At 48.7% G+C, this 21,274-nt stretch overlaps 1 long non-coding RNA gene across 1 annotated transcript; it reads left to right on the forward strand.

The window, feature by feature from the left end:
• Nucleotides 1-2,316: 2,316 nt before the first annotated feature.
• LOC144323018 (uncharacterized) lies at nt 2,317-7,581 on the forward strand. Its single transcript, XR_013388576.1, has 3 exons — nt 2,317-2,493; nt 2,928-3,070; nt 6,423-7,581. It is a non-coding gene; the product is annotated as an uncharacterized LOC144323018 (long non-coding RNA).
• The last annotated feature ends 13,693 nt before the right edge of the window (nt 7,582-21,274 follow it).

Raw genomic sequence — 21,274 nt, forward strand, 5'->3', positions numbered from 1 at the left:
CCATCTCAGGCTCTTTCCCAGCGTCCTTCATTACGGAGCTGTGAGTACACAGCCTGGCTTCTTAGACAGAAATTGATTCTGGCTTAAGGCCCTGCTCAGGTGCATTGCTCTGTAGCTGCACAGAATAGGCCAAAGGCCAGTAGAGCCGAACTCCCTGCAGGTCCCTGCTTTGGTGAGCTATTAAGTAAGGAGATAATTAGATTTACAGAGAGTGGGGCTAGGTAAGCTTATTCCAAGGTTTGTTAAAGCCTGCAGAAGACAAGTGATAGAAACTGTGTCTCGGGGAGCCTGGGTGGCTCAGCAGTTTAGCGCTGCCTTCAGCCCAGGGTGTGATCCTGGAGACTGGGGATCGAGTCCCACGTCAGGCTCCCTGCATGGAGCTTGCTTTGCCCTCTGCCTGTGTCTCTCTCTCTCTTTCTCTCTCTCTCTGGGTCTCTCATGAATAAATAAATAAAATCTTAAAAAAAAAAAAAAAGAAACTGTGTCTCATTCATTCTCTCTGTTCCCACCTATCTATTCACTAGCACTGTAGCACTTAGCAAATCACATCGCTTCATTGCATGTGAATTTTTCTGCATTTACTAGTAATTATAAACTACTCTGGCTCAGGCACACAGCAGGAGCTCAGACAATATCTTTTGAGTGAATTTTGAATAAGTTACACAGAGACGTGGTCTTATCCACCATTTATTTCCAGTCTCACGTGGGACCTGGACATGGTAGGTGTCCTATCATATTTGAGAATGAGTGAATTTCAGCATCTGTGGCTTCGGAGTTTGGCAGATGTGGTTTCAAATGCTGGGTCTGAAACCATATGGCCGAAATTCATCATTTTCTTCTCCGAGACTCACTTTCCTCATCTGCATAATGAAGATGATAGCATCTACCACACAGAGTTTATCTTGAGGGTGGGATAAGCTAATGTACTAGTTAGTGAGATATTGGTAAAGAGAGCCCCTTGGGGAATCAATGGCATGTCTGGGAGAAAAGAATATAGAGACAGTAAGGCCACAGGGGTGAGGGTAGGAAGAGGGAGTTAGGGGAGAGGGCACGTGAGGGCCAGTGAGGGGTATTCATCTATTTCCTCAGTTGTAATAGTAACCATTTCTGGCAGCCTAGTCCACCATCTTTCTGGATGAGAGACTTAGAGACCTAGTTAGAGAGGCTAGAGAAGGTTCCTGCCTGGCTCCAACAATTAGCCTGGGGCACCTAGGGCCCCTGACTCCACAGAGGGAATTTCTGCTAGAAGTGGTTCTGGGACAGGATGCAAGTCACTGGGTTCAGTGGCATCTCAGGACATTGGGAGGCTGAGCACAAACCCAAATGCCCTGCCCAGGTCCGGTTGCACTGAGGAGAATGGGTTTTCCGGACTGTGACTTCTCCAAAATTCTTAGCATCTGTCATCAGTTTATACACTTAGTGTTTGAAAAATATTTTAGCATATATCCCTGATCAAATATTGGTGTGATAACAGGGCTTCTTTCATATTTTGTGTATTCTCAGGAGTGCTAGAAAAAGGGGATAGAGAGGGAAGAGAAGCATGTCACCTGAGAAATATTTTAAAGAATTCCCAATTACCAGACTATAATATAATAAAGGTTACATGTGTATCAGATCTACCAGCCTCTGCTACCCTCTAGATACTGTTAACCTTCTCTGTGGGATTAAGAGCCGATTAAAAAAATCAGAATACAAAGAAGGAGCCCCAAATCCCCAGTTCCAAATCTAAATCCACAGGTCCCCAAATGTTACAGAATCATAATTTCTTGCCTTTGCTTCCACGGCTCTGTTTGATCATCTTGAACCAGCTTTATGTTCTTACTGGATGCCAGGGAGAAACAAGCTCAAATATAAAGATTCTAGAGACTTTCCTCTGTCACCCTGCCTGCCACCCAGCTCTCTGTGCTGGGAAACGTACCGTGTGAGTGAATGGGGGCAGACAAACAGCGGACTGTGGACAATCTGTCCTCACTTGCCAAAATGGAACTTCAGGGGAGCAGTAGGGGCCCTGGTGTGGGGAGCTCTAGTCTGGGAGCCAGGAGACCCAGGTCCTCATCCCTGCTTGCCCACTGGCAAACCTTGTGACTGTGAGCGAGTCACTGAATTAATCCAGGCCTTGGTGTCCTCTTTGCAAAATGAGGTGCTTGAATCAAATCACCCCAAAGTCTTGGCAGTGCATCCTATTATTGTTCCAATTAGTCACTGCCTTTCTCGTAAGAGGATTATCCATCCCCGCCCACTGCCACACAGATTCCAGTTCTTCTTCCACTGATGTTGGAATTGGCCATAAACTTGCTTTGGCCAATGGAGTTTGGGCAGATATGATAGGACACCCCTGGGCAGAGGCTTTAAGAGCCACTGTGTGGTTCAGTTACTGTTCTGTCACTTTCTGCCATGAAACTGAGTTAGGAGCTGCTCCCCAGCCTGGACCCTGGAATGAGGAAGATATTTGGCATGCAGCCGCAGGGCCAGAGTCAGCCTGTAGCCAGCAATGTGAGTGACAAGTAAAGTGTTAATTGTAGGCCATTGGAAGCTGGGGCTGTCTAGTGTGGTAGGGCCCCCTCCCCCCAACCCCGGCCCAGGGAAAGTGGATTAGTAGCCTCCAACTTGGAAGTCTGGGTCCTCTTCCCTTCAAGGCAGCGTCATCTTGATCATTCCTCTCTCGGCACATGGCATGCCCACTCTAAAATCAGATCTGCTTGTATTTGTTAGGGCTCTTTTGGTTGCAGTTTCCAGAAAACCCACCTCAGCAGGCATGAGACCCAAACAAACAAAGAAACAAACAAAAAAGGAATTTATTAGTCTATTTAATGGGAAAGCCCAGAAGAGATTTGGCCCAGCTTTATCCAGAGGTGCTGTGCTATTATCGGGATCCTACCTCTCTCCATCTCCTGACTCCACTCACCTATCTTTGGCTTTATTCTCAGGCTTTATATGGAGGCAAGATAACTACATTTGCTACCTACTCGAGGCTTAACCCTTCCTGGGTCTAATCCAGCCTAGTAAAGACATTCCTTTACCAGTGGTGCTGGTACTCATCCAAAGATTTACTCCGACTGGACCATCATAGGTGAGTATCTATCCCTGAAACAATCTCTGTACATCAGAGGAATGAAATTATCGTGATGGGCTTACATCTAAATCAATCCCTGTGTGTGATCCTGTGATCTGATTGGCCAGTTCTGGGTCACATGCATTTCTCCCTACCTCTAAGAGTTGTAGAGGGGTGGTTCTCCAAGGGATCTGAGCTGCTCTTGTGAGGAGTAAAAAGGGATGGGTGTTGGCAGAGAAGTCAGCAAATGAGTGGTATATTGGTTATGCCACTTACATGACATTAAAAAAACAAAAACCTAAAAAAAAAAAAAAAATCCCCAGATTTTGCAGGCTCAAATCCCAACTTTTTTATCTGGCCCTTGCTCACTTTGCTGACCTCATGTCCTTACCCACCTCCAGTGGGAAGGACAATCCTTCCCTCTTGGCCAACTTTGTTCCCTCAGTGGTTAAGAGAGGTGCCTCGAAGAAAAATGAAGACATGTCAGGATACGATTGGGAGAATTGTGGTGTATTTTTGATGTTTTGGTTAATTAACACTTTCAACACATGGGTGAAAAGTTCCATGGTCACACACTCTCATTCGATGATTAGGATCAGGAGCCTGAATTGGGGGGCCTTCTGTGATGGTGAGGCCCAAGCTGAAGGGGCTTCCAGTCACACTTTCAACCTCCAAGCCCCCTGACTTTTCCCACCAAGCAGTTACAGTGTCTGAAAAGTGTGTGTGTTCCCAAATGCTATTTCCTAGCCTTCCCCCTACCCCTGTTCTTTGCTTGCCTTTAAAATTAATTCAGTTTCTTTCTTTCTTCTTTCTTTTTAAAGATTTTATTTATTTATTTGACAGAGAGAGAATGCACAAGCAGGGGAAGTGGTAGAGGGAGAGGGAGAAGCAGGCTCCCACTGGGCATGGAGTCCGATGCAGGGCTCTATCCCAGGACCCCAGGATCATGACCTGAGATGAAGGCAGATGCTTAACTGACCGAGCCACCCAGAGCCCCAAATTCATGCCCTTTAAATTTAAGTAACCAGGTCTTCCAAAGATGGACCTGAATCCTCTAGTCCAGGGGGCTATTAATCTTTTTTTTTCCCCTTGGAATTGATTGAAAAAAATGAATTAGTGATCTAGTTGTATATATGTGCTTCTCTTTGAATGAATTACATAATAAGATCCGGCAGTAAATTTTGATGTAATGATGCACATGGACATTCTTTCAAGGTTTCTGCCACAAATGAAATGTGATACGAGAATATCTGTGATTCCAGTTTGTGACAAGGGCACAGGTACTGCTAATCCCCCTGTGGTTTGTTGCCTATACTCGTAATAGAAAGGCTTGCTTCATTTCAGTTACAGGTTAGTGAAAATCAAGATAGATTTTTTTATCTCATCCAAATTCATGGAGCCCCTTATTTCAATCTACAGACCACAGGTTAGTAAATCTGCCCTAATCCTTTTTTTTTTAAAGATTGTATTTATTTATTCATGAAAGACACAGAGAGAGGCAGAGACACAGGAAGAGGGAGAAGCAGGCTCCCTGTGGGGAGCCCGATGTGGGACTCAATCCCAGGACCCCAGGATCACGACCTGAGCCAAAGGCAAATGCTCAACCACTGAGCCACCCGGGAGCCCCAAGTCTGCCCTAATCTGATTTGGATGGCCCTCTCCTCAGACATGGAAACATGCTGTGCGTGTCTCATATCACAACCCTTTGTCCTCTTCTCTCAGAGCTGGACCCGGAGGAGCAGGCCCATAGGGCTGGCTGCCCATCAACTGCCCATCCATCATCTACAGGGCGCTGAGGGTGAGGGGGACAGGATGGCAAGGAGGCTGGCAGCCCTTAGCCTCAGCTCCATCTCCAGCCTGATGCAGTGCAGCCCACACCGGCACACTTCACCCTACAAAACTCCCACCCCTCGTACAGAGCAATCTATCATTTTTACATTGATGCTCCCCTGGTTTGACCCTTGCAGGAAGTGCTAGAAGCTTCTTTCTTCAGAGACAGTTTCTACTTTCCCTGTGTTCGTAAGGTATTCCCTGAGGAGCCGAATGCCTGTCTTTCTTTCCTGAGGGAGGGATTGCACGGGGAGGGAGGGACTTAATTAGAAGTGAAAGACAGTCAGATTTTTCTTTATTCTCTTTGTTACAAAGGTTTTACCATTCCAAACACGTGCTTAGCTGTGTCTCTCCCTTCCTCTGAAGGAATGGAGTCACCAACTCCTTGACTGTAAATTATCTCAGGACAAGGCCAGGGTCTGTATCCCACTCCCTAGTATACATTAGATATTCAATATTTTTGGAAGAAAAACTTGAACTGAAAAGCAATGGTTAATGAAGGTTAAGATCTCCAGAATGAGAACCTAAAATACCTGATTCTTGCTCAAGCCTAAAGCTTTCATTCGAATTTTCATTCATCACACCAGTCTTTTCTTTTTATTCCTTCTCTTTCTCCCACCCAATGCTATGTCCTGAGTAAGTGGTTTTGTTTTATAGCCAGGCACCAGGAAATGGCGTGGACCGCAGACCTCCCGAATGAACACCTGCTCCCTATATTTTTTGAATAGAAGGGCAAATGCCCTCAATGGAGAGGCTGATCATACATTAATTGAACAACCTCTGAGGGAAGAGAATATTGGCTTTCATATATTTTCTTTTTTTTTTTTTTCACCAAAAGGTTAAAAAATAAAAAGCCTGTGCAGCTTGAACACATTTTTACTGCTGGGTCCTTTTATTCAGGCCCCGAGGGCCTCCGGCCCCATCGTGTAGCAATTTGGTTCAGATTTCATTTGGCAACTCTTTTGATGTACCACTTTTGTTCTAGGCAATCTATTGACTTCTTCCTGGAGCCAGCCGGCTCGCCAGGTGATGTGGCTTTAGTTAGAGACTTTGGCTTATTGAGGTTTGGGGATCTGCAGATTGTGGGTGGACTGGATGTCCTAGCAGGTGGTTGGTTTGTCCCTCAAGACATTTAAAAATTTGGGAGCCAGAGGCCTACTTTTAAAAAGTGAGGAAAATTTTAACATACAAAAATCTGGATTTCTGGCCTCTTTTGGAAAATTCTAAGGCCTGGCAATATTGTCTGACATTCCCGTGCCAGGCAGGCGTTGAGTGGTGGCTGTCGCCCCCTTCACATGGACTATGATTCTTCACTGCCCACAGTTACCTTCTGCCCTCACGTTTCAGGCTTCCCTTTGCCGTTAGGACATGGACCAACACTCTTCCCATGGCCCACAGGCCTGCATGGCTTGACTTCCCGCATCTTGTGCTGGGAATAATAATGGCAAATACACACACACAGTGCTAAATGTGTGCCAGGCTCTTTCAATCCTTGGGATAACCCTGGGAAGGAGGTACTATTATTTCCCTTGCTTTGCAGGTGAGGAAAGTAAGGCCCAGAGAAGTCAAGGAACTTGTCTGACAGCACACAGCGGGAAGACTTGGGCTGGGATTCAAACCCAGGGAACCAGGCCCTGGAGACCCTGTACTCCATGTCTTTGCCTTCTGGTCTCACGGTTCCCTCCCTGCATGGGATGGGTTTTTTACAGGTGCTCTTCCCTCCACTTCGGCGCACTTTCTGCCCTTCCCCCAGCCTTCCTCACCCCCAGCTTTCCCCTCTTCCTCTGTCTCAGCTGCAAAGCCGCGTGTACCGGAAGCCTCTCAGTGTCTGAAGGCCCAGAGCTCCCGGCGTTGGTCCCCGTCCCCTCAAGCAGGAGATCCTGCGAGATGAGGATGCCGTGTGTCTGTGCCACCCGGGAGGGTAGCCGCCCGCTGCGCTGGTCGTTGGGCCCCAGGCCCGTGTGACCGAAGAACTGAATCACTCATTTGGTGCACTCTTCATTAGGCCACAGGGGAATTTCACCGCCTCCTGTGGCCTGACTGCCCCTGGGGCACCACTCGGGGTTCGTCTCACCTTGGACTTCTGGCCCCTCGCTCCTGTGGGTTTGGTCTGTCCCTGCCTGGGGCACAGGCCCTGCTCTGCCCGGGACACGCATGATGTGGGTCCCTTCCTAATGTGTCCCTGACCCTGCGGCCGGGGCCCTGTGCCCCAGAGTCTGGCTGAGCTGCCAGCTCCGCAGCCCTTGTGCACCCCCAGATGGGCGAGTAGAGGACCTGGCGGCCGCCTGGCCTGGAGGGGACCATGCAGCAGCCTGGGCTTCGGGGCGCAGCTGCCTCTCCCCAGCCTCGGCCTGTGAGCTCCCGGCCCTGGGGCTCTCACTGGCAGGATGCAAGCCGGATTCTACCTCAGAGGGTTGTTGTGCCCAACCAAGGAGCTACTGTGAGAATAATAAAGATGAGGGTACCTGGGGGCTCCGTCGGTGAAGCGTCTGCCTTCAGCTCTGGGCATGACCTGGCGTCCTGGGATCCAGTCGCGCGTTGGGCGACCTGCTAAGCGGGGCATCTGCTGCTCCCTCTGCCTCGGCCCTTCTGCCCTCCCGGGCTCTCTCTCTCTCTCCTCCGCTTGCTGTCTCTCATGCTTGCTCGGTCCCATGCTCGCTCTCTCTCCCACGCTCGCTCTCTCTCTCATGCTCTCCGTTTCTCCAATAAATAAAAAGATGAATACGAGTCTCTGAGAAGCAGTGCGGCCTTAGCACCAGCTTACGTTCTCCTCACGGTTTTGCACGTATTTCGTCTCCAGGTCGCAACGAGCGCTGGGAGGGCGGGGCCCTGGGAGGGCCAGACTGGGGTGCCCGGGAGGGTTGGGGGGACCGGGAGGGCGGGGCCCGGAGGGCTGGGTGACCCAGGCCGCACAGACGGCACAGGGTGGCCGTGTCTGAGCGCACCTGTCTCCCTCCCCAGCACTTGGCTCTGGCATCTGGGAAGGGCCTGGCAGGAGCCCTAGCCTCACCCCTGCCTTCACCACCACCAGCGCCCCCCTCACCCCTCCTCCCCTTGCCTTCAGCCCCCTCTTTACCCCTTCTCCCCCTGCCTTCACACACACACACACACACACACACACACACACACACACACCCCGTCACAGCTGTGAGGCCGGCCTGGGGCAGTTGTGGGCAGCCAGGCCCAGGGCAACAGGAGGACCCTGCCTTCCCTAGGGGGCGTGCAGGGCGGAGGCTGCAGTCCAGCGGGGGAGGGGGCCCATGAACGGGCTGGCCACTGTTCAACCTGCGGTGACCCTGCTGCCGCCCTCTACTTGGTGTCAACCAACGGGTCCCTGTGAGGCCAACCCAGGTGTGGGAAGCTGGCCTCTCCACCCTCAGGCAAGGTAGCTCCCATCTAGGCTCCTCTGAGACCCCTCCTGAGGGGATTTAGACTGGGGGCGTGGGAGGGACCTGGGTGGGGGGCCCCTGGAGGTGGGGAGGAATGGAGTGGAAGAGGGAGGAGAGAAGGGGAGGGGGGAAAGAAACTTGTGGGCCAGAGGTCAGCTCCCTCCAGAACCAAGGCATTTGGGGCTTTGCACCTTCTTGGGCATCACTCTGTGACCAGGCTAAAGCCAATAGTGATAACATTTATCAAGCACTTAAATGTGTCCGGCATTGCTCTAATTATTTCATCCTTTAAATTAGGTCCTATGGTTTTAACCCCATTTGACATATGAGGAAACTGAGGAACAGAGAGGTTAAGTAGCCTGTCCAAGTTCACACAATACGTGCTTGAGCCTGAATTCCAATCCAGACAGACTTTAGAACTGAAGTTTCTATGAAATAACCTTGGATTACATCATTGCTTAAGCTCTAGTTGGGAATGCCAAAGATCAGCTTCTAGAACACCCTGTTTATTTCACAGCTGGCACATCAAAGGTCTCAGGAGGAGGAGTTTTGAGGATTTGCTCAGGACGCACAGGACCTGTGACCAGAGTTGAGGCTGCTTAGGAACCTGGTCCCTGACTTCGACCTCACTCACAGGAAACCCACTGGGCTAAAAACCATCCAGATTCCACCTGCACCATCACTTCTGAGGGAGAGACTCCAGGGAAGCATTTCTAGAAGCACAGCCCATGAGATGCTCTGTGAGACCAGGGTCTAGAGGCAGCTGCGGTCTGGACAGCGTCTTGCAGAGCTCAGTGTGCATTCGCTCAGTAAAGGCAAATTTTCTACATCAGTCTGAGTGTGGGGTTTTGCTAAAATGTTTGAGTCAGTGGAACATAAGGAGAGAGAACTAGCTGTGACTCAGTTTGGGGAGAAGAGGGTAGAAATTAGATGACATTGGGAGGGTGTGTGGCTATGGGGAATGGCCATGGGCTGCAGACTTGGGCCGACTTGTGGATGGACTGCCTTCTCCTGCAGATGATGGCCAGCTCCTAGAATGTGTTGCCAAACAGACAACAGCTCTTGTACGTGTGTGGGGGGACATCTCCCTTAGTCAACTTGACCAGTGATAACTACTAATACTCTTAAAATAATTAACACCAGTTCCAAACATATGTTAAGAAAATGCAAGTTCTTTGGAAATTAATAGATATTACTTGTCAAAAGTAAGTTTAGAAAATGCTTAGTTAAGCAAGGGATATTAATTTCTTTCTGCAGGACTTCTCAGTGCCTTTATTTGGGCTCTTACCCAACTCCATTTCTGTTCACATCTCTTATGATTACTAATTCTGATTTCTTTTTAAGGGGAAACTTTACTTTTCCATTTATTTTTTTTGACAACTATTTCCCCTTTGTGTCCTCTAAGTCTTAAAGAACCTGGCATCTTTTGCTGTATTTTGAATATTAACCAGTAAGGTTTCCTGAGCTAAAGGGCTGATTGATATGTGTGTCATGCAAGGTGTCATGTGGGATAAACTGGCATTTATTGAATGAGCACTTACTATGTGCTACTTTACACACATAATCTTAATTCTTTCTCACCAAAGTCATGTATAATTTTATTATCCCCATTTTATGGACCGGAAAGCAGGGGCTCAGAGAGCTCAAATATTCAGGGCTATCCAGGTAGGTTTACGCCCCGCTGGGTTTCAAACTTAAGAGTTTATGCCCTTGGAATGGTGGGTGGAAGCTGGGCTTAGGGATGTCAGAAAATGAAAAGTAAGCAAATAGAGCAATGAGGCTCCTTGGCAGCTATGTGAACTGAGGAACCCTGGGGTGGGAAGGCGGCTGGGCCACCTGCTTTTCTCGGGCTGGGGTGCTGGGGAGGGGGAAGCAACCAAATAGATGAGCAGGGTCAAGTTTCCTAAAGGCTGATGAGCCAATAAAATGACATTCTTCATTTAAATTAAGAATGGAAAATGGGGGTAATTCAAAGAAATTGGCTGTTTCGGCCTCCCTTTGGCTGAGCCCTAGACCTTACATATGTTTAGTTTGGATCAACTGTGATATTCCTTCCCTGTTCTCATCTTCGTTTTGTTTAGTTTAGTTTTGTTTTTTTCTAATTTCTAAAGAATGGCTTTGGAGCCAGTTTCTGAGAAGTGATTTTTTCATTTTGCTTGGGATTGCTTTAATAACTTAATATTACTGTTTTTTTTTTACAATAATCCCTTCAATTTTGGAAATGAAATCTTTAGGGAGCAATGAAAGCTTGCTTTCTCTTGCACATGCGACTACTGATTCCCTCAGAAGACTGAAGTGGCACTTGGGAGAGTTTGGTCCAGGGAGGGAAAAACAGGCGGCGGCTTGGGGCCAGGGCATTCACCCTCTAGCCATAGCAGAGCTAGGCCGGCGGAGGGCTCAGCTGCGTGACCTTGGGCAAGTCCCTTTACCTTCCTGGGGGTCAGTGTCTTTGTTCGTCAGAGAGATGACTGAACTTAAGTTGTCTCCACGATGCCTTCCCATTCGAACATTCTACAGCCCCGAGTGTGTCGTGCGTGCACAGGATACGTGAATAGGTGATAAAAACTCAGGAGTGTGGGCAGAGTCGGGCTTGGGTGCTGAATCTGGGGATTACAGGGGGTCTCCTTCACGACGGCAGCCTCGGAGGATCAGTGCCCCTTGCAAGCGCTGGACCCTGTGCGACACCCTGCAAAGACTGCGGCACAGAGCCTACAAGAAGGTTTGCGTCTTGGCCTGGCTGAATCACAGGGACAATGACATCAACATACTTGAAAGAGCATCGTCCTGGAGTTTGTGATGCGTGGTTGGGTCTGGGGTCCCCGGTACTGCCTCCCGGCTGCTCTCCACCTCCACCTGGTCTCCTATCAGCTGTCTTCCTAACCTGTGAGCTCAAACACTCAGATGTGCAGACTCTGAGGGGCAGGTGAGCTCGTGCGACCAGTGCTGTGTCTGCAGGAAACGCTCGAGCAAAGACGATGAGCATGGGGTGGCCGGTCTGTGAGTGCCTGTCTACCTGCTGTGTGTATGTGCGTGCGTGTGTGTGCATGCCAGTGTTACTGAAGCTGTTCACACCTCCCCAACCCCGTGTGCCCTTTCTCACTGCCGACATCCATCACCTGAAAACACATCCTTGTCCTTTGCTCATGTCCCTGTGGTCTGCTCTGCTTTCCCCCTTAGAGCCCTGGTCCCTGAGGGGCTGCCCTCCTCCTGGGGCCGGCCTGTTGGGCTGGCCAGGGTTCCAGTTTTCCCAGCAGGCTCCATTTCCACGTCCTCATTGTCTGACATGGGAATTCTTGAAGTCAGGATTTCTTTGAAATAGAACAGACTGTTTCCTCTTTATTATAAAAGTGATCCACACTTACAACTGAAGCTCTGGATAATAGGGAGAGAAGAAAAAACCTGAAATCTTCATTAGTCTAAAACTAAGAAGCCAGGTACAGAGACTGAAGCCCTTACGTCATATTTTCTTGCATCTTTTCTGTCTATACAAGATGTGTTTGAATATAACTGGAATATACAAATAGTTGTGTATCCTGGTTTTTCCTATAACATGCACTTAAGATCTTGTCACAAGCTTTTTAAGATTTTTATCTATTTATTTAGAGAAAGAGAGTGTGAGCAGGAGGAGGGCAGAGGGAGACAGACTGCGCTGAGCATGGAGCCCAATGTGGGGCTCACTGTGGGACTGGGGATGGGGTTTGATGGCCTTGAGATCATCACTTGAGCTGAAACCAAGCGTCAGACGCTTAATCGACTGACCCACCAGGTTCCTCTATCACAAACTCCTCTTAAGTGCACCTGGTAAAGGGCATTGAATCAACACTGGTGACTCAGAATTTAACTATTTTCTCTTGATTGTCGAGGGCCTGGGCTGGGCGAGGCTCTACATGAACTGTTAGACATTTAGGTTGTGTCCATTTCTGTAATAATTTATATAGTCCTGGAGTGAATGCTATATACATAAGTTTGAGATTATCTTCTTAGGCTAGGTTCCTGGAAGTTGGAGGTAGCTGCCTATGGTTAGTGTAAAAATCACCGGCCTCTGAGTCAGACCACTAGGCCTGCATCCCAGCTCCATCTGTCAGTAGCTGGATGGATGACCCTGGACAAGTCACATACCCTCTCAGAGCTTTGTTTTCTCATCTCTAACATATGGGTAGAGCTCCTTCCTGCCACGAGAATGTATGTATCCGATGGTAAGTGCTGAAATGAGGTGTGGTACATACCACTGAACCCCTGCCACCACCACCACAGCAGATATCCTACTATTCAGTTTGAGTCTATGAACACTTCAGGCATTCTCTAGCTTTTTATCAGTAATAGGTCAGGGCCTCTTCATGATCACTCTTCTCAGCTGTCACCTCTTTTTAGCTCACTCCGGGCCTGGGCCTCCTCAATCTAAACCTCTTCTCTCTCCTCATTTACCCAGCACACGTCTCCTGAGGCTATAGAGGAGGAAGTGGGCTGTGGGGTATAGTCTGAGGAGAGCCGGCTTCTCTGTCCCTGGAGGTACTCTCTCCTCCACGGGCCTGTCCTGGTGCCCAGTGTCTTCTCTGACAGGGAGGTGCCCCTGGCCTAGGGAAGGCCTCTGGCTGCAGGCCCGGAAGCAAGGGCCCTGGACTTCTCACCAGGAAGTGCAGTTTGAATTCTTTCTGCCCTGAAAGCTCCTGGAGCGGAGCCTCCCTCAATCAAGTCTCCTTGCCCAGAGGAGCCAATGTGCCCTTTTCTCTCAAACTTGTGACGGGCCAGAGGGGAGTGTGAAGGCCCCTGCATGACGTGTCCAAGGAGCCTAGTGAGGTCCAGCTGTGGGGGTCCAGAACCCATGCTCTCCCTGCTCAGGCCCTGTTGATGCTTGCCCTGTGGGGCTCATCCCCAGACCTGTCAGAGCTTTGAAGTTTTGAAGGAGAAGCCAAAACATCTGGACTTAAAAGTGTAAAGTAACCTCCAGGGTTTGAAATGGTAGCCAACCCTTTTCCTTCAAGATTTCTTCCAGTCATCACTTCCCTTGGGGAGGCATCCCTTGCCACCCTGCTCCTCTCTGTCTTGCAGCCCATCATCCTGTGGGACTGCCTATGAGCTGCTTACCTGTCTGATTCTCACATCTGTCCCTGAGTTATTGGAGGGGGAGCCCCTGGCTGGACTCCTTCCCTTTCCTGGAGCCTAGTTCAGGGCCAGGGACAGAGAGGTTGGTTCACTACAGACATCTGGCCTGAACAGACAGATAAGCAAGTGATGATGAGCTAGAGCAGGGTGATGGTAGGTTGGGGTGCAGAACTTGCAAATTTGAGGACCAGGCTAGTAAAAACACCAAAATTCCTCGAGGCTGCCTGCACTTGTGACTGCAGGTGCTTGACTGCTTGTAACGTGGACAATCAGCTCTCTGCCCCTGCCCAATGAAACATCTCCCCTGGGGCTGCTGCTCTGCTTTCCTTGCAGATCCATAAGTGGAGATGGATTATACACTGTGCTCCATAAAGTATCTATGCCCATGTGTAAAGACAAGAAAAAAAAAAACCAAAAAACCTGCAGCACCAGGATATAAATGACCTCAGCTGTTAGGGCAGCCAGGACACAGGTGAAATTCTTTACATTAAAACCTATTAGGATTATAGTGGATAATTTTTTTAGGTTGAAATTATTTTGATACTGAAAAGTACAGAAGGGGACAAAGAATATTAAAACAAACATCTGTACCTACCACCTTGAATTAGTGCTAACACTTTATCTTATTTGCTTTAAGTATCTTTATATGCATGAGATTGTAAAGATTACAGATAGAGCTGAGAGTCTCTTTTTCCTTTTTTCTCAGTCCCTTCTTCTTCCTCCTTCTCCCTACCTTCCCTGTCTCATGCATGGTAGGTGCCAGTGTCAAGTGGGTTGGTGGGTTTCCTCCCCATCTTTCTTTCACATGTGGCAATGTTGATTTTTTTTTTTAAGATTTTATTTATTTATCTGAGAAAGAGAGAGTGAGAGGGACAGGGACAGAGGATCTGAAGCAGACTCAGTACTGAGCACAAAGCCCAATGTGGGACTTGATCCCACAACTACAAGATCATGACCTGAGCTGAAACCAAGAGTCGAACACTCGGCTGACTGAGCCACCCAGGCACCCGATGTTATTCTGAACCATAAAAATGAGAAAAAGAATTTACTTTTCTATGCTCAACCCCTATTCTGTTAGATACTAGGATGAGAGACCTAAAATCTCAGTTTTGAGGACTAGAATATTCTAGTAAGAGCATAGTCTTTAGACGTAGGAGGTGCCTTACAGGGTACTGTTATTTGTTCATTGGGATTATACATCTATAGAAATAACAAAATATTCAGTTTTCAACATGGTGGGTACTTTAAAGATGTGACCTCATTTAATCTTTCCAGAAGCCTGAGATGAAAGTACTTTATCCCTACTTTACAGACGAGGACACTACTGCTTCGAGAGGTAATGAGATATCCCAGGCTGCTCAGCTAACAGCAGCACCACTGGATTTGAACCCGGGTCTGTCTGACTTCAATGCTCCTGCTGGCGAGAGCCAGCTGATTGACACAGGCTGGAAATGGACTCGGACCTGCTAAGCCTCTAGTTCTCATTCAACAGGGTTTCTGTTTGGTGCTGTTTTCTTTTACTCAGAATTTTTCTGAAAAATTCTCTCCTTAGGGCAACATTTTCCATCACAAAAGGTGCTTTGCTTTGGAAAAGTTTGGGTAAAAACAGCTCTATATTTCTTGCTTTCCAGAGAATGGAAAAACACATGCTATTCACTTGTGTTTTTAATAGCTACTTTAAGAAACAACCCACAGACACTCACATAAATTATTTCTTTGTTAATCACTCCAAATGCCATCCACAGTGTTTCCAAAGAACAGCTGGGAACGTGCGTTAAGACATTGAGTAATTTCTTAACATATTTATTTTCCCGATGAAATCTGTATCCTCTGTGTTAGAAAAATAAATGTGTTTGCTATTTCTCAACTTGGGGTTATTTAACATCATCAAGGGCCAACAGACTTCCAAGTGCTCGGGGAGGCATTCAAGTAGACGAGGTTCCCATCTAAAATCTGATCTAATGAGACAGGTAAAGATATAGGAAGATCGATGAACAAATAATGGCTAGGATGCGTACAGTGACTTGCAGTTTAAAAGTGATTTCAGTATGGTGTTTCATCCATATTGGAGGGTATAGTGGAGGATACACCGTGATTCCCAGTTTTGCAAAACAGGCAGGTGGGATGCTCAGTGATGGAGCAACTGGATTGGGTCAGGTGGCAGGTGGGTGGCAGCTCTACCCCTTCCCCACAGGGCTTCTGACTCCCGGATCCATGCTCATTCCACTGATCAAGGTTTGAGTCCTGACTAGGATGCTCACCACACGTGTGCCCTTGATAAGACACCAGAGCTCTCTATGTCTCACCTTGTCATCTGCAGAAGGAAGAACCAGGATTCCCATAACCAGAGGGATGGGGAAGGAATGGGAGAGCCAAGCAGAGCCCCGAAGTAACAGATGGAGGCCTTAGGTTGGGCTCAGCATCATTAAGCACAAAGGGGAATTAGTGGGAGGCATCCTAGTATGTCTCCTGAAAAGCAAATGCATGTTCCCTCTCACCTCCGTCTTCAGGTCTCCCCAGCCCGCACTCCCCCTGCAATGGCCTCTCATCCCTGCTTCCCACTCCACCTGTTTTCCTCTTTCCCTCCTCCTACAGGCTTTCGGTGCTTCTCAGGACGCAGGGCACAGAATGACCGCATCAGCTCTTACCTGTTATCTTGGTTCAGGCACCGACAGGAAAAGATCAGAGTTTCTTCTACCACTTACAAATTTTAGATGGACAAGACCCATTAGTTGGCCCAGTGTGGGTCGGGGGTCTTGGAGAGGGGCCATAGGGACGCAGACCAAGGGGCCAATGAGCATTTAATGGACCTTTAAGTACCAGGCAGTGTGCATATTGCCAAGACCTGATTGAATTTTTAAAATTACTGTTAGTCCAGTGCTTCTATAAGTGAGACACTGCGCCTTGATCCATGATTTCATATCATCCTTATAGCAGCCCTTTGGAGGGAGGCATTATTACCCCCATTTTTTTTTTTAACATATGAAGAAGCCAAGGCTCCAAAGATTATGCCATTTGCCCAATACACATAGGTAATAAGAGCCAGATCCAGGAGGCTCCTCAGGGTGTTCAGGAATGAGAGACTCAATCACCATTATTTGAAAGATGTATGAGAACAGGAGAAGGTCATGTTTCCTTCTCAAGCTTCCTTGGGCCAGTAGGTTCTGATTTATATACAGACTCTCTCCGAGTCCTAGTTTAAAGTATGTTTTGAGCCCGTCATGGGACTTTGTCTGTTGGCTCTCCAACCCTCTCCTCTTCAATTCCAACCCAACTCAAGTGACAACCAGGCCCCTGATCAAAGGTACCCTGACCTCCAGCCTGCACTGAATTTCCAACTTCTCTGCAAGATAACTGACAAAATAGAACTTTATCCAAACAGAGCTGTGCCTCTATGATCAAAGTCTTGGAGGTGAGTAGGGATGTGTGTTTACTGACCACAGGGCAATCCAAATTGATTATGATGTTCATGGTTTCAGCCACTGAGCCATTTACAGATCCCTTTAGAGAGCTTTGCTTGAGGCAGTGGAGCCTACCTGGGTAAAGCAATAGTGAGACCTTGAGGAAAATTGATAGGTGATAAGAGAATTCCATTTGGGGAAAGAACTTCTTTATTTGTGAAATCATTGAAGAGACTGATTGGGGTGAACCCCTTGGGGCACATGCCAAGGGCATTAGGAACTCATCAAAATCTAGGGCGCTTTCTTTATCTAGGCTGGGCCCAAATTTGAATCATTTAGAATGAGTGACAAAGGAGAAGCTTCTGGACAAGAGGAGATGTAGCAACCACTCAAAGATTGTTGTCCTGCCCTTTTGTATCAACTTGGACAAACATTTGGCTATGGCCAGACCACTGTCAGTCCTCACCTTGGAGCATGAATTCCTTTTTGATCTGACTGAAGATCTGACTCGCAGCTCGGGTGGGGACAGATTACAAATGGATATCTACTTTGAAGGGGGAGGTGATATTTTTATAAAGTGCCCTTGGCAAACTATTATTAGAGGGATGATATTAGATCATAACTCCAAAATTTCAATTAAAGTGACATTAATGGGTCCTTCTTAGCAATTTAAAATTAAAATTAAACCACAAGAATGGCCCAGTTATTGAATGATTATTATTTGTGGTAGTATTCCAAGTCCTATATGTTCCATTTGTACCAATAACACAAAATACATATTTCTGAGAAACGTGCACACAGATCTTAGTGTGACTCACTGGAGACATAGGGAAAGAGCCGAATATGTTTTCACCCTTTTCCTGAAAAATAGAGGTGAAAAAAATCTTAAAATGTATGTTGAGTTTGAAGACACTTGGTCAGGAAAAAAAAAAAAAAAAAGAACACACTAGGTATTTCTAACAGAGGGAGTTTAATTCCGGGTATGGTTATAGAGATGTTAGAAGGGCTGCAAATACAAAAATGGGAAGGAGGAAGAGGGCAGGATGAACAAAAGGGAGGACACTCAAGTACCAGGGCTTCTAGTGCACCTGGGACAGGAGCCGCTCCCTGTTGGGGGTGTTGTTGCAGTGAGGTCTGGGTCAGTTGACAGAGTGGGGTTGGGGGCCTCCTCAGCCCTGGTTGCCGAAACAAAGCTGCTTCCATCAGGGTGACTGGCATCCAGAATCACCCACCTGCTGCTGTCACTATGCTAAGTCCCAGCAGCTCCCCATCAGAGGCCCAGAGGAGACTTCACAGGTTCCTCCCACCTGCCTGCCCATCTCCCACAAGCACCACCCATTGGTGGAACCAACCTGGAAGCCCCTGGCAAGGGAGCCTGGGAAATGTGGTCTGCAGACACCTAGCTCTGGGTGTACAGAACAACCAGGGCAAGAAAGGCAGCGGCAAGGCCGAGCATCAGCAAGTAAATTATGGGCCTAGCTATCAGGGGGTGTTTGAACCAAGGGTTCCTGGATCACCAACGTTTCCAAGAAAGTGGTGGAACTTGAAAGAGAGCTCGGTGAGGAGGGTATTAGAGAGAGCCCAGGGAGCCATGGGTCAGTCAGGAAGTGGCCATGCAGGAGATCCCTGACCTTCCCCACGATCTCTGCTAGCTAAACACTTCACTTACTGATGTAGGAAGCAGGTGAAGGGTTTAAATCCAGTTTGACGCCAGAATGAACCAAGACAGTATATAGAAGGCCCAGGACCCTGGAAACAGAGACAGGAGACCATGGATGGATGAGTCCTGGGAACGTGTCCGCAGATTGGATGGGATTTGTGTCCTTAACTGTGTCTGAGCCTCCTAACAGCAGTCCTATGTAGATCTCAAGGGTTGGGGCTCCCAACTCATATCTGGATTACAAATAGAACCTTTGCTTGCAATGAGAAAATCCAGTTTTTTTGTCTTTGCTCTGCCCCTTACTAGTCACGTGATCCTTGGCAAGACACCTGCCACAGTTACTGAATCTCTACTTCACTCCATTCCTCCTCTTTGGGACAGAGAGAAGAATGGCTACTTTGCAGGGTTGTTCTGAAGGCGAAAGGAGATCATGGCTGAACAGCTCCTTGTCCACTGCCCACTGAACATGCGTTGGGAATGTCTTCTCTGTCCCCTAGGGTCTGTGCCTGTGTCACCTCCTCCTGGAAGCCTCCCCAGCTCTCAGGCAAAATGAAACTGAATGTCTTTCCTGCTCTCACTATCCTGTAGGCTTTCCTGCTTGGAGACTTCCTTGGCAAGGTACTAAGTGAAGTGCTTTTCTTATGTCTGCCTCCCCCCAGCTCCCACCTGCCATCCCCAAGTTCACTTGAGCTCCTCAAAGGGATTCCCTTCATTTTATTCATGATCTCGTTCTTCTTTGGTGATAGAATTTTCACCTGGTCACATGGTTGTCCACAATAAAGACTCTACCTCCCAGCCTCCCTTGCAGCAAAAGTGGCCATGTGGTCAAGTTGTGTGGCCAGTGGGACATGACGGGAGGTGAGGGAGGAGGTGTATGTGCCTTCCCCCCTTTTAGTCCCTTTTCCACTGGCTGGGGGGCAGACATGGGGGTGAACCATTGTGAACCATGTGGATGAAAGGCCACATCTCTGTGTTCCTTTCCCATAACAAAGTACCACAGAGGCCACGGCGGAACCACAGAGTGCATCGTCTCACAGCCTGGAGGCTGGGACCCGAGATGAAGGTGTGGGCAGGATGGTTCCTTCGGAGCCGTGAGGCCGGAGCCATTCCGTGCCTCCTCTCTGTTGCTGGTGCATTGCTGGCCATTGCTGTCAGCCCTGGGCTTGTGGAAGCATCACCCAGCCATCGTTCTCACGGAGTCCCCCGTATGCCTTCCCACGTCTCAGTCTCCCCTCTTGTGATATGACACCTGCTATGTGGGATTAGGAGCCCACCCTATCTAGTATTACCTCATTGAAACTGAACCAGAACATCTGCAATGGCTCTATTTCCAAAGAAGTTTGGAGGTGCTGGGGGTTAGGTGCTGGGGGTTAGGTGCTGGGGGTTAGGTGCTGGGGGTTAGGACTTCAACATATGGATTTTTGGTGTGGAGGAAGGGGCACAATTCAAAACACACCCACCTCACAGGGGCTGCTGTGCTACTCAGATTACCTGTCAGGACCTAAGGGTTCACTTCCACTGCTGCCCACCCTCTACTATCAGCCCCTGCTGACACTTGCTCTTAGCCCTAGAGTCTTCTGGTCCAAGGTCACAGCCCTTCCCAGGGGCAGCCAGTACCCAATGACGAGTCTCTGCGTTTGTATAAAGGCCTGGCTCCCTCACCCCTGTTTGGACAGACCCCAAAAGGACATCACAGCTTCAGGGGCCCCCAAGGGGTTGGCTAGGGCTTGGCTGTGACTGTCACAGCCCAGCTCCTCCCTTCCCTCAGGCCGTGTGTGTACTTTTCCATAGGTGCAGCCCCTGTGTGCTAACTCCAGCGTGGAGTCTGCTTCCTGGGGGTGCCCGAACTGCCACACACCCTAAAAATTCAAGCAGAGGGGTCCTGTGTCCCTAAACCCTACAGAGTGGCCATACTAGTCCTGGAATGCCTGTGAGAAGGACGCGGCTCCTTCATGTGGCCTGTGCTACTGCTGCTCTCTCACTGCATCAGCAGCTGCAGACGCTGCAGGGGAATGGCCAGCCCAAGCAGGTGTCCGTGAGCTCTGGTGCTCCTCCCAGCCTGGGGTCTCCCATCGTGGTGGGGCCCGGATGGCTGTGAGGCGGCCTCCAGCCGGGCAGCCACCTGCAGGTGGCATCGGGGATGCACTGGTGCGGGGAAACTCATTGAACTTTGCTCAGGGGACTTAGTTCCTGCTCTGAATGTCTCTCTTTTCACCTCTGTTACTTTTTTGGGGGGCTCCAGTTTCCTCATCTCTGACACAGGACTAGGTTGTTTGAAAATCTCTTGCTTTGCCTACTCCGGAGAGTTGTATGAGGCCAAATGGAGCCCAGAAGAAGGGCTTCGAAGGGTCAGTACCACTGTCTAAATACACAAGATTTGATGATTCTGATTGGTATTGACACTGCAAGGCTGTTCCAGCCACAGGTTGTGCGGATGATGCTTGACAGATGGCTTTCCCAGAATGCTCCCAGGGGCCTTGTTACTGCAGGATTTTCCATTGAACACAGCTCTCTTTCAAAGTTTTGTTTTGAAACCGGAGACTCAGTGAGGAGCCTGGGTTAATCCTGGACGCAGGCGCGGCAACTCAACTAGCTGAGTGTGGGGCAGGCCTTGTATCAAGGCCTGGACCTTTGGTTGACCCGGGAGGAGAAGCTCTTTCAGTCCCTAAGATAGTCGACCATAGTTGGCCGATGTGAGCTGCGGGCTTACTACAGGTCCCAGAAGCCTCTGGACTGACTTGACCCAAACTCTGCCTTTGTCTGGGTATGTGTTGTTTGAGACTGGGGTGTGTGTGTCTGGGTGAGGGAGCAGGAAGGGGAAGAAGAGGGAATCGGAGCC

Source organism: Canis aureus, chromosome 11 (assembly GCF_053574225.1).
Source record: "Canis aureus isolate CA01 chromosome 11, VMU_Caureus_v.1.0, whole genome shotgun sequence".
In the NCBI taxonomy this organism is placed as follows: domain Eukaryota; kingdom Metazoa; phylum Chordata; class Mammalia; order Carnivora; family Canidae; genus Canis; species Canis aureus.